The sequence below is a fragment of the Calliphora vicina genome, chromosome 2 (assembly GCF_958450345.1).
Source record: "Calliphora vicina chromosome 2, idCalVici1.1, whole genome shotgun sequence".
NCBI classification, from domain to species: domain Eukaryota; kingdom Metazoa; phylum Arthropoda; class Insecta; order Diptera; family Calliphoridae; genus Calliphora; species Calliphora vicina.
In genome coordinates, this window is record NC_088781.1 from 72,163,642 (window position 1) to 72,176,101 (window position 12,460).

A 12,460-nucleotide genomic window follows, 5' to 3' on the forward strand; every position below is an offset into this window, starting at 1 on the left:
GACGTTGACGTCTTCTTGGTCCGAGGGACTCGAGTCCAAGAGGGCGTCCTCGTCAACTACATCGTCCAATGGCCCAAAAAATTCACCCACCATTTCAGAGTTGGAATGGGTGTCCTCTTGAGCAACAGAACTAGTAGTCTCATCGCAAGACATGTAAGTTGTAATGAGCCAATTATTTTAACAGACAATGTAGAATCCGAATCCTTGAATTTTCCTAAATTTAATTACAATGATTTATTGCAAAACGTAAACAACTCCATTAACAAATTTTTAATTCAAATGCATTCTAACAATAATTACACTCGGTCTGACGTTATTAAATTACAAAAAATAATAGAAAATAATATAGTAAATCCGATTTTAAATTTCATTCAAATTTGTCTCGATAATATAAAATATGAAAAAGAATCATTTGAGGTGGTTGTAAGTGATTTGCAAAATCTGTTTAAGGATTTCAAATCTGATTATATGTTAGAAAAATCCCTTACAAAAATGGGACTAACAGATAAAGCCGAATCATTTTCTATTGAAAGTAGTATAAATTCGAAAGGAACAGTAATGCCTTTACGCTTTCAATTTAAAAAAATATTTGAAAAAGATGACTGTTTAGAAAAAGTTTTAACTCATATGGACACCATTGAAAAATCCCCAAACCACACAAATTTTATACAATCAGAGTTATGGAAGCAAAAAAAAATTATTGTATCCAAATAAAACGCTGATTCCGTTCTTTTTGTACAATGACGACTTTGGCATAAATAATCCTTAAACCAAACATTCTGTTTGTAATTTTTATTACAATTTCCCGTGTATGCCGCAAAAGTCTTCAAAATTAAAAGACGTCTTTTTGGCATGTTCCATACTTTCGGCAGATGTCAAAAAATATGGAAACAATTCATTTAAAGCATTAGTTGAATTAATAAAAGATATTGAAGTTAACGGTATAGAAATAAATACTAAAAATGGAACTAAAAAAGTTTATTTTATAATGGGTCTTATTTTGGGGGACAACTTAGGCTTAAATGTTACTCTAAATTTCGCCAAATCTTTTTCCGCTAATCGTTTCTGTCGATTTTGTTTAATAAAAAAGGTTGATTCGCAAAAAAGCACCAAAGAAAATTCAGATCTTCTTAGAAATAGAATAAATTACAGACTTGGTATCGAAGAAAATATCTTTTTTGAGACAGGAATTACAGACACTTCGATTTTTAATGACATACCTTCATTTCATGCTACTGAAAATTATGCAGTCGACATTATGCATGATATATATGAAGGGATATGTCATTATATTCTTTGTCAATCATTGACTTACTTTATTAAGAAAATGGAATACTTCAGTATTGATACTTTAAATAACAGAATAAAATCATTTGCTTACTTTAAAAGGGATAAGGGGCTGAAAAAGTTTAACTTCACACATAAAGAACTTGAAAACTGTAAAATGAAGACATCTGCCAGACAAATGATGGCATTTTGCTATTACTTTCCATTATTATTTGGAGAATATATTCCACGTAATGATGAGGTGTGGGCATTTTTAAAAGTTCTTTTTGAATTTATAGAAGATATTTTGTGCTACGAAATTTCAAACGATTTAATTATAAAAATAAAATTGAAATATTGAATAGAGATTATCAGATTTTATTCAAAAAAAACCTAACACCCAAATTTCATATATTGCTACATTATCCTATGATAATGAAAAAGTGTGGTCCACTGAGAAATCTGTGGAATTTCAAATTTGAAGCAAAACACAAGCAGTTTAAAATATACTCTAATATTACCACTTCCAGAAAAAACATACCAAAATCTTTTTCAATTAAGCACCAAATTAAATTTGCAAATTTTTTAATAAATCCAGAAATCAATTAAGATTATCTTTTTACAAATTTATGCACTGATTTAAAAATTAAAAAACAAATACGAGAAAAATTTAAAAATAACGATATTGCAATATTTTCAGAAGCAGTAATATGGAGTTATCTATATGACAATAAATGTTTTATTGGACGATTTTTAAATGATGTAGATATATTTGCAGTTAAATGCATTTGTAAAACAAATTCTGATGAGATTCTTATATGTGGTCAAAAAGTTACTACTATCTATGACTCTCACTTTGCAGCTTACGAAATAAAAAGTATTTCAAATACTTTCGAAATAATTCAACTAAATAATGTTGTAGGGCCGCCACTTGAAAAAGTTCAAACTTCTCTGGGCAAAACTTTTGTAAAATTGCATGAATTTTATAAAAGTGTGTACTAATCCATATCTCATCTAGGATAATATGAAAACAGCTGTTGACAACACTCTACTTGACTTGTTAATCGAATGGGATTTGGAACATCTTCATAATCATTTTACTGGTAAGTTTTTTAATTACATTTTATCAACTAATAAACTACACAAAATAATGTTTGAATATCTTCCAGAACATCGAATAACATCTAAAGTTTTAAAACCTGACCATATACGAACACTTTTTCAAGGTCTTGCAGTGGGAGACCAAGCTCTATTCGAATCAAACTTAGAAAGCTGGAGAAAATATACCTGTGACACATTAAAATGTTCCCCACAAAACGTATGCACAAAACAGACAATTTGTTCTGTATTAACCATGCTCCAAAATACAAAGAATGGAAGATCAATTTTGCAGTATTATGAGGAAAACAAAATCCTCTACGAAGAGCAGAGGCACTTGCTCATTAAAACTATTGCAGCTTATATTGAATCCAAGGATATGACATATTCGATGGCTGATTGTAAGGAAATGGAAAAAGAAATATGTTCTATTTTTCCTACAGAAGAACTAGTAAGCTTTACTCATATCTTTGGTATTTCCACAATTTCCTCATGAAACTTTTTTATTTCAGGAATATTACAACAATGGAAAAAGAGGAAAGTTATATTCTAAAATTTATAATTTGAAAAGAATTTCAAAACAAGTTCTTCAACCTAAAGAGCCTACTCAGGAGGAATGTCATCAGGAATATGGTATAAATACATGTTTATATTGATTTAAAAATATAATAATAATCATTTTTTTAGTTTCAGAATCTGATGCCAAATATGCTGTTGAAAATCTTCGAAGTAAAGGTATATCAGCAGACGAATTCGATATCTTTTGGAGAAAGTGCTCGCAGTATAGATTTAAACAAATGATAGAATCTAAATCGACTGCAGACATCTTACATGAATGGCCAGAGTACACAAGACCTTCTGGATTCCAACTGGTAAGAAATCTAACTTTAAATATTTAAAATATTTTGCACAATATTCATAAATAAGTTTTAAATTTAGCAATGCTCAAAAAAATACAAAATTACAAAAAACTTTGAACAATTTAAAATGTGATTATGAATAATAAGACTTTTACCCCATTTTTTCTAAAACGCAAATTTAAACATATGTTTTTGATATCTTTCAGATTGATATTGACTTCCATTTAAAATATAAAAATGCTAAGGACTTGACATCAAGATGGAATACATACGAAAACAAATTGTTATATTTGTTGACAACAAGAATTACCAGCTCTTTTGTATCACAACAACTAAAAACGTTAATTTCATGTAATCAAGGTATAAAAAACTTATTTGTTTGTATGATTTTTTTTTATTTAAAACTTATTACTTTCAGAATCAAAAACTTTTGGAATAATTTGGAATCTTCACTATTTGTTTCCCCCACAACAAAAAGTTATAATGGACGAGAAAGGGGCCAAAATAAGGAAGAAGTTTACAGTGTCAGATTCTCAAGATGCATTTGCTATAATTGACAATACACATCAAGAACTAAACGTCAAACTAAATTTGTTAAAAATCCAAAAATTAAATATACAGCCAAAGCTTTTAATAATTGGCAGTGTTTTAGATGTAAAAGAAATTTTTGTTTATTTCGATGATATAAAATATCCTATGTGTAGGGTTTTAACAGCTGTTGACATATTCAAAATATTTTTTGTTTTTAATTTGGAATTTCCCAAAGAGTCAGAAGTATTTTTCAATTTCTTGCAAGTATTTTTTTATGAAATAAAAACTGATAAAAAATTTACAAAAATTTTTGCTATTAAAAATGAGATTTTAAATTTAAATAATAATTTGGTTAAGAATAATTAATAGTACAATATTCTCTTTGAATTATAAAATAAAATTGATTGTATTTTTTTTTAAATGTAAAAAGTCCAAATTTTTACATATGTAAATAATACTTATTAAATAAGTAGATATGTATTTACTTTAATTTATATCTTCTTATATTTATAATTTTTATAAACTTTTTAATTATATTCAGATTATATTTATTTTGTATAAATACTAATAGTTTGATCTAATTTAAAATAAAAAAACATACAAATATTAATATTTAAAAAGTATTTTCATTTAAGTAAAAAAAATTAAATTTGGTATAAAATTCAACAATATTTTTGTTGAATTTCAGACAAAATTCAATAACATTTTTGTTGAATTTCAGACAAAATTCAATAACATTTTTATTTTTATTTTTTAATTCAATCAGAAATTTTGTTGATTCAATTATATTTTTTATTGATTTTTTTTGGAATTCTAACAATATATTATGTTGATTCAAGTAATATTTTTATTGAAAATTTTAAGATTTGCAACAAAAATTTTAATTGTTTCAAGTAAATTTTTATTGAAAAATTTTGCTATTTTTAAAAAACATTATTATTGGTTTAATAATTTTTTTTATTAAAGCTGCTTCAAATTTCAATAAAATATTTGTTCAAATTAGCAATATACTCTTGTAAAGACATATTCTATTTTAATAAAATGTTTTATTGATTCAATAATTTTTTTTATTGAGTGAAAAAATTACGAAGAAGTTACAATTTAGGTCATTGGTTTTGCGAAAAAGTTTATCGCCGGAAATTTGAAAAAAAAATAATTGGATACCGGGATTTTTGTTATTGAATGCAAAAATTATTTTTTTGTGTGTGTGCGAGAAAAAACATATTTTGTTTCATTTTACACTGTTTTTGTTGCAATTCAATCGTTTCATGCGAAAAGTTTTCCGATTCGAGAAATACAGAAACGGGCTACTGATTGCAATATTTTTTGAAATTTCTCTCTCACATATACGGGTACCGTGTGTATTCAACATCCTTGTGTTGCTCGAAATCTTAACATGAAATTTTAGACAAAATAAAGGCCGATACGCGTTTTTTCACATTTACACATAATTCTATAATCTGTTCAATGACTTTTATTTCCAATTAACGTATATTTTGCACAAATGAAAAAATATTTGTTTATTAACTTTGACAGAATTTAATTTTTGGTAGAATTTCGTCTATACAACAGAGTATAAATTTTTGGTATTGAAAATCAAATAAAATTCAGAAAATTAATATGTAAAGCATTTGTATAAAGGTCTAGGTTTTCTTTAAATTTTCAAACTAGTTTATGATCATAAGCTACTTTCATAAACTATACCGTTTACATCAGCATTTTATAAAATAAAAAAAATTTATAAAAATATGGACGTTGTTACGAAAAAACCAAGGCGAATTCATACAAGGTGGTGTCAGTTCTACGAAAACAACGATTGGTCTTAACAAATGTCAAAAAACCAAAATGAAAAATTAAACAAATAAGTATTTAAACTTAATATAATAGTGAGGACTTTAATTATTTATGTAAACAACAAATTTGTTGTTAATAAGCTTAGAATATGTCTAGAATTGTTCTATGCGTTGCAGAAATACGTTGAAGTTTTGAGGTGCAACGACGCTGAAGTTTTGTGGTGCATTTACAAGGGGAAAAATGCAACTTTTTCAGTTTTTGTAAAAATTTTGCCATTAAGTAATTACTTTTGTAAATTAATTTAAAAGAATCGAAATAAGATATAAAACACAAAAATTAGTTAAAAAATGTTAAAGTTATTAAAACATCGCCAGGCGATTAACGTGGCCACTCAGAACAGGCCACTAAAACAAGAAATGTAGAAACAAAATTTACATAGTTTAAGAAATATTAAAATAAAAGCTTATTGTTACTTAAAATATATCCATATTTACTTGTATATGAGTTTTTGTCTTCGTAGGATACCGTTAAGCTATTCGCAGGTATAACCAAACAAAAATAATTTTGTTTATCGGCATGTGGATTTTTTACTTCTTTAATTGTTTAAATATTTTTATATCAAATCAAATAGCCTATAATTTTTATGTTTTTGAGTTTTTAAAAATTTTAATTTATATAAATTTGTATAATTGTTGAATTAGAAAGAAGTCTCTCAACAAATGTAAGTTTTTCTTTCTACATTTACGTTATGTACCATAATTATTAATACCTCGCTATTTTAGTGAATAAACAATTTAATACCGCTTGTTCAACCCAAAACCTTCTTTCATTCGGATCATCAACAATTTTATTCAATTTGCTTGAAACTTGTCAAATCCCTATTTGTGGTCCCGATCTGTTTGCTAAGTCCTCTTTTGGCTTTCTGCGAGGACGTGGGATATTTTGAAGAAATCTTGTTCACTCTTGTTCGCAAGCTCCATTGATTTAAATATAGCTAATAATCGAATGCAACTAAGAAATCGACTCATTATGCCACTAACACGCTCCCCCCAGCGACCACACAACGATCAAACAAACGAAGCCAGCAGCTCTATAGTCAATATTCCAGAAGATAGTACATCTGAAACTAGTAACGTTGTGTCTGCCGAATTTCCCCAGACGAACCCACCAACACTTCCCCAGGCAAACCCACTAACACCTTCCCAACCAAACCCATCACAAAATTTACCCGAATGCTTAGAACAGGTAACATTAAATTTAAAAAAAGTGTGGAAAATTTGTGCCATACAAACTATGGTATTGTCAAATAATTTAGAAACCCAAAAGTCCATCTTATCGTTAACAAACGAAATTAGAAATATTTCTACGCATAACAACAATGACCAACACATTTCTCGATTAACCGAAATTCCCTTTTTTTGCACTTTAACATATTTTTTTGTATTTATTTTTGCATTTTAATTCAAATACATATTAAAATTACTATATATTCTTTCGAACATCCAAGAAAAATGTTTAGTCAGAATAACAACTGATATAGTATTTAATTTACATGTATTTGAAACTTTGTTTGAATTTACATGTACAGAAAAAAAATAAAAAAACTGAGATTTTGGATATTCTTTATCATGCTTTCGATTTCTCCTACATCTACAATCAGCGAGAGAGCTTTTCCAAGTCAAGTCTTATTAAATCTAAAGTAAAAAAAAGCGTTTCACAGAAATAAATTAAATTATATTCTTTTTATTTTTGGTTGAATTGTTATGTTATGTTTGTTTTTGTACACAAAATTCTTGGTTGTATTTTCAATTTAATATTAAAGTACACATTATTCGGTTAATCGAATAATTTTAAATTAACCGATTATTAACCGAATAAATCTAAACCCCGATTATTTTCTCGGTTAACCGATTAAACCAGTAACCCGATTAATTGAATACCCTAATATCCAGTAAATACAGTTGTTCAAAATTGTCAAAAGAAAATATATGCATTGCCAAAGTTTTCGGGTCTACCTGAAGAATGGCAAACATTCTACGAATCTTTCAAAAGTTCAACTTCTCAATTTGAATATTCCGATCTCCATAATATAATCCGACTTAGAGAATCTTTAGAAGAAGATTCTCGTGACACAGTTGAGTCACTTCTAGCAAATTCAAAAAATGTTAACTCCATGATCGATATTCTGGCAGAAACGTACGGACGTCAAGAACAATTAATTAAGTCACAAATACACAAAATTCGTTCCTTGAATCCGGTAGAAGAAACGTACCTTAATTCTCTGATCGTATTCGCTAATAAAGTTACAAATATGACTACGTTTTTATAATCAGTAGGTGGAAATTATCACTTGATAAACCCAATGCTATTAAGCGAACTTGTTTTAAAGTTGCCCATGTCAAGACGTCTTCAATGGGCATGGGACAAATGCCTACAATTATTGATTCTTCAAATTGGCTTGGTGGTATAAGAAAGATCGTGAATATGGTAACCGATTCCCTTCCTATTAGTAATGAAAGTATAAATTATGCATGTATATCACTTGAAGTAAGAAAATGCAAAGTATGCAATAATGATTGTAAATCATTAGCCTTTTGTGAACTATTTTGTAAACTTCCTTTGGCATCAAGATGGGAAAAAGTGAGAAATCTAAAAACTTGTTTAGGTGTCTCAAAGAGGGTCATCAAGCCGCTAAATATTTTTCGAAAAAATTATGCGGTCAAAATTCCTGTACTAGTACCCATCATAAACTCTTGCATAAAGATCTCCCTTCCCCGCCAATTATAACCGAAGCTTCTGAAAACAATGCTCTAAGTAGCTCATTACAAAATAACGCTACTCGAGCTCGAAGTTGTCTTACCGATATTAATAGTGACAAAAATACTATTCTTTTTCAAATCGTACCAGTAAGACTATACGGCCCTAAGAATAACGTAGTTATTTATGCGTTTATTGATGACGGAGTAAATGTTTCAATGATTGACGAAAATGTAATTCAAGAATTGGGAATAACGGCAAATTGTGATATTTTAGAACTTCAATGGATAAATAATCAAATCACTCGTGAACAATCGCGTATTGTAAATATTACTATAAGTAGTATGGAAGATAATTTGAAAAAATATAATATGAGCAACGTCTATGTAACATCTAAACTGGATTTGCCTTGACAAAGTTTCAATTGGTCCATGGTTCCTCAGGAAAATAAGGATTTGAATTTCTCAAATACATCTCTCCTTAATTATGAGAATGTAAAGCCTAAAATGACCATAAGCATACATTTTTAACGGTTGGTATCGAATCGCCTACTATGTTATCACCAACCGGACCTATCTTAACTAAGACAAGGTTAGGAAGTATAATATACGGAACAGTAAAACAGCCCCTACATAGATTTGTATCTTGTCATGTATTTAAATCCGAATAAGAATGTGAATCGTATATAGAGAAAATATCATGAAAGGTTATTTTGGAATAGAAACTTTAGGCATTCGAACTCCCGTAAAGATGTTAATTTTAATAAAACAACAAAACGATGTGGAGAATGATTTGAATCTGGTTTATTATGGCGAGAAGATTGTTTAGCATTCCCAGACTCTTATCAAATAGCTCTAAAACGTTTAACTACTGTGGAGAGGAAGATGGCTAGAAACACAACCTTTGCGAAAGAATAATGTGCGAAAATAAATGAATATGTAGAAAAGGGATATGCTAAAATTATGTGGGATGAGGAAGCTATGATACGGTGAATGAATCCCAACAAGAATAAGCTTAGACTCGTGTTTGATGCAGCAGCCGAAGTAGATAAAGTTTCTTTAAATAAAGCTCTTTTATCCGGCCCAGATATTAATCAACCTCTTCTATCCGTACTACTGAAATTCAGGCAATCAAGAGTTGCCGTTTGCGGTGATTTGAAAGAAATGTTTCATCAAGTCATTGTAATTAAAGATCAAGATGCTTAAAGATTCTTATGGAGAGATGGAGATCCTTATTATATTGTTTTGACACCGAGGAAGAAGCTATATAAGTCATTCGAACTGTAAAACAAATTCACAAATCGGGGGGCTTTGAAATGCATAATATGTTAACAAATTCAAGTGTCGAAGCCAAAGAATTAAACATTCAAAATAACAATGGCAACGTCGATAAAACTGTCGAACGAATTCTGGGTATGCACTAGATGCCAAATTCGGATACATTTATATCCTAAAATGAAAAAATTCAGCAATTGCGGAGGTACCCACACAGCAAACTACAGGGGTTGTCCTGTCTACTCAATTGTTAAAAAATCACAAAGCCAGAAACCAAAGATTTTCCCCGCTCAGCCATAAAATAACATCAATTTGAACTACCCCCCTTTGCAACAGACATATGACAACAAAGTAACATATGCAAATGTACTTAGAAACAACCAAACTCAGCCGCAAGTCCGTCAACTCCAAAACGAAAATATGAACCCAATTTTCAATTTTACCCGACTAGAATCTACAATAGAAACTCTTGTGCAATTGGTAAATAACTTTACAAACTCAATGAGTAACATGATGCAAGAAATGCTTAAGATGCAATCAATGTTATTGCAGGCTGTGCTTAACAGACCATGAACTGCCTAAGAATATGTTTTTGGAATGCAAACGGCATAGCCAACACAAAAACGAACTCGAATATTTTTTAAGAAACCAACAAATTGATGTAATGCTGGTTTCTGAAACTCATTTGACGTCCAGAAGTTCCTTTCGAATAAATGGATATGTAATATATGACACCAAAGATCCCAGAGGTAGAGCATGCGGAGGCTCGGCAATTTTAATAAAAGCTCGAATAAAACACTACTTAATGTGTGATTTTTGCGAAGATTATCTTCAAGCTACTACAATCTGTCTTGAAGATTTTCATCGAAACTTAGTGATCTCATCGATATACTCACCCCCAAGATTCTCAATTACAGAAAGTCAATATAATAGATTTTTTAAATCACGTGTTTTGTTCGACTCAATTTCTAAAATGGGTTTGCATGTGCTTTCGAGCGGCCAACCTACTTACTGGCCTACTGACCCACGAAAAATACCGGATGTTATTGATTTTAGCGTGATGAAAAATATCCCTAGAGAAATGATTCAAATTGAATCCTCGCTGGAACTATCTTCAGATCACTCACCCACAATTATTACTTTATTGAGCCCCTTAGAAATTGTATCCCCGACTGGTAATTTAGCGATGGCAGGCACAAGAATAAATTGGCTCAAATATAAAAAATACCTCAGTACACATTGCTCGGAAAACATACCGCTAAGAACACCAGAAAACATCGATCACTCTCTTATCAATTTCGATAAAAATCTCAAACTGGCTGCTCAACATGCTACCCAAACCCCCCGACAATTCAGATATAATAGAATTAATTCTGCAGATGTCGAACGGCTCTTAAATGAAAAAAGAAGATTTCGAAGAGAGTGGCAATTGCACAGATTCCCCCAACTAAAATCGAAGCTTAAAGATTGTATAAAAAGACTTAAAAAGCTCTTGGAATTTCGAAAAATGGAATCATCGAATAAATATTTAGAAAGCCTGGACGCAACCCCACAATCGGATTACTCATTATGGCGAGCAACAAAAAATCTTAAAAGACCCGTTATATGTAAGTCCCCCTTGCGAAATTCAAGTGGTGGTTGGGCAAGAAATGATACTGAAAAAGGGAATCTGTTTGTTAATCATTTAAAAAAAGTATTTACACCGAACACATCAAACGAAGCAATTGAGTTGCCACCTGTTGCACCCCATTTTGGAGCAGCCGTACCCCTACGTTTTGAGATTCGAGAGATCGAAAATGCTATTGTTGATTTAAATCCAAAGAAAGCGCCTGGTATGGACAAGATCAGCAACAAGATGCTTATGGAGCTACCCCGGATAGCAATAAAAATAATTCTTTTAATTTTTAATGCTATATTACGACTTGAATATTATCCTCCAGAATGGAAGGTTTCACTGGTTACCATGACACCCAAGCCGGGAAAAGATCACACAATAGTAGAATCATACAGACCCATCAGCCTATTGTCTAATATATCAAAGCTATTTGAGACAATCGTATTCCGAATCATCAATTTGGATTTAGAAGAAAACACAGTACTATCGAACAAACCCATAGACTTGTAAATATGGTGAGAAAAGCGTTTGAAGAAAAGAAATACTGTTCCGCACTCTTCATCGATATCTCTCAAGCGTTTGATAAGGTATGGCATGCTGGATTAATATACAAATTAACATTTAAGGTTAAAGAGGGAAACTTTTTAAGTACTGCACAACCCATTGAAGCTGGAGTCCCCCAAGGCAGTATCCTGGGACCTTTTTTATATTTGATATATTCGTCTGATATGCCAACTAACAATCGCACTCATACATCAACATTTGCTGATGATACTGCTATTCTAAGCATTCATGAAAACCCTCAAGAAGCGTCTCTTTACTTACAAAACCACATAATTGAATTAGAAAAATGGTTAAAACAATGGAAAATTAAAGTCAACGACCAAAAATGTACACACATAACATTTATCAATAACCAAATAATAATTCATCAATCGGAAGTGAAATACCTCGGAATACATCTCGATCGTCGCCTTACATGAATAAGTCATATAGATGCAAAGTTGACTCAAATTAAATAGAAATCAATTCAAATTAATTGGCTTATTGGCAGAAACTCTACGCTTAGTTTAGATTGTAAACTTCTACTTTATAACATGATCATAAATCCGATATGGTGTTATGGCATATAGTTATGGGGCACGGCCTCAGCGTCAAATGTAGAAAAGATCCAAAGACGCCAAAACAAGTTTCTAAGAATGATCACAGTTGCCCCCTGGTATATCAAAAACGCGAATATACACAAAGATCTAAACGTGCCCATT

The 12,460-nt window shown here is 30.4% G+C and overlaps 1 long non-coding RNA gene across 1 annotated transcript; it reads left to right on the top strand.

Moving 5' to 3' along the window:
* The first annotated feature begins 3,036 nt into the window (after window positions 1-3,036).
* Window positions 3,037-3,946, top strand: LOC135952443 (uncharacterized). The gene is made up of 3 exons (XR_010576032.1): window positions 3,037-3,236; window positions 3,431-3,584; window positions 3,643-3,946. It is a non-coding gene; the product is annotated as an uncharacterized LOC135952443 (long non-coding RNA).
* The last annotated feature ends 8,514 nt before the right edge of the window (window positions 3,947-12,460 follow it).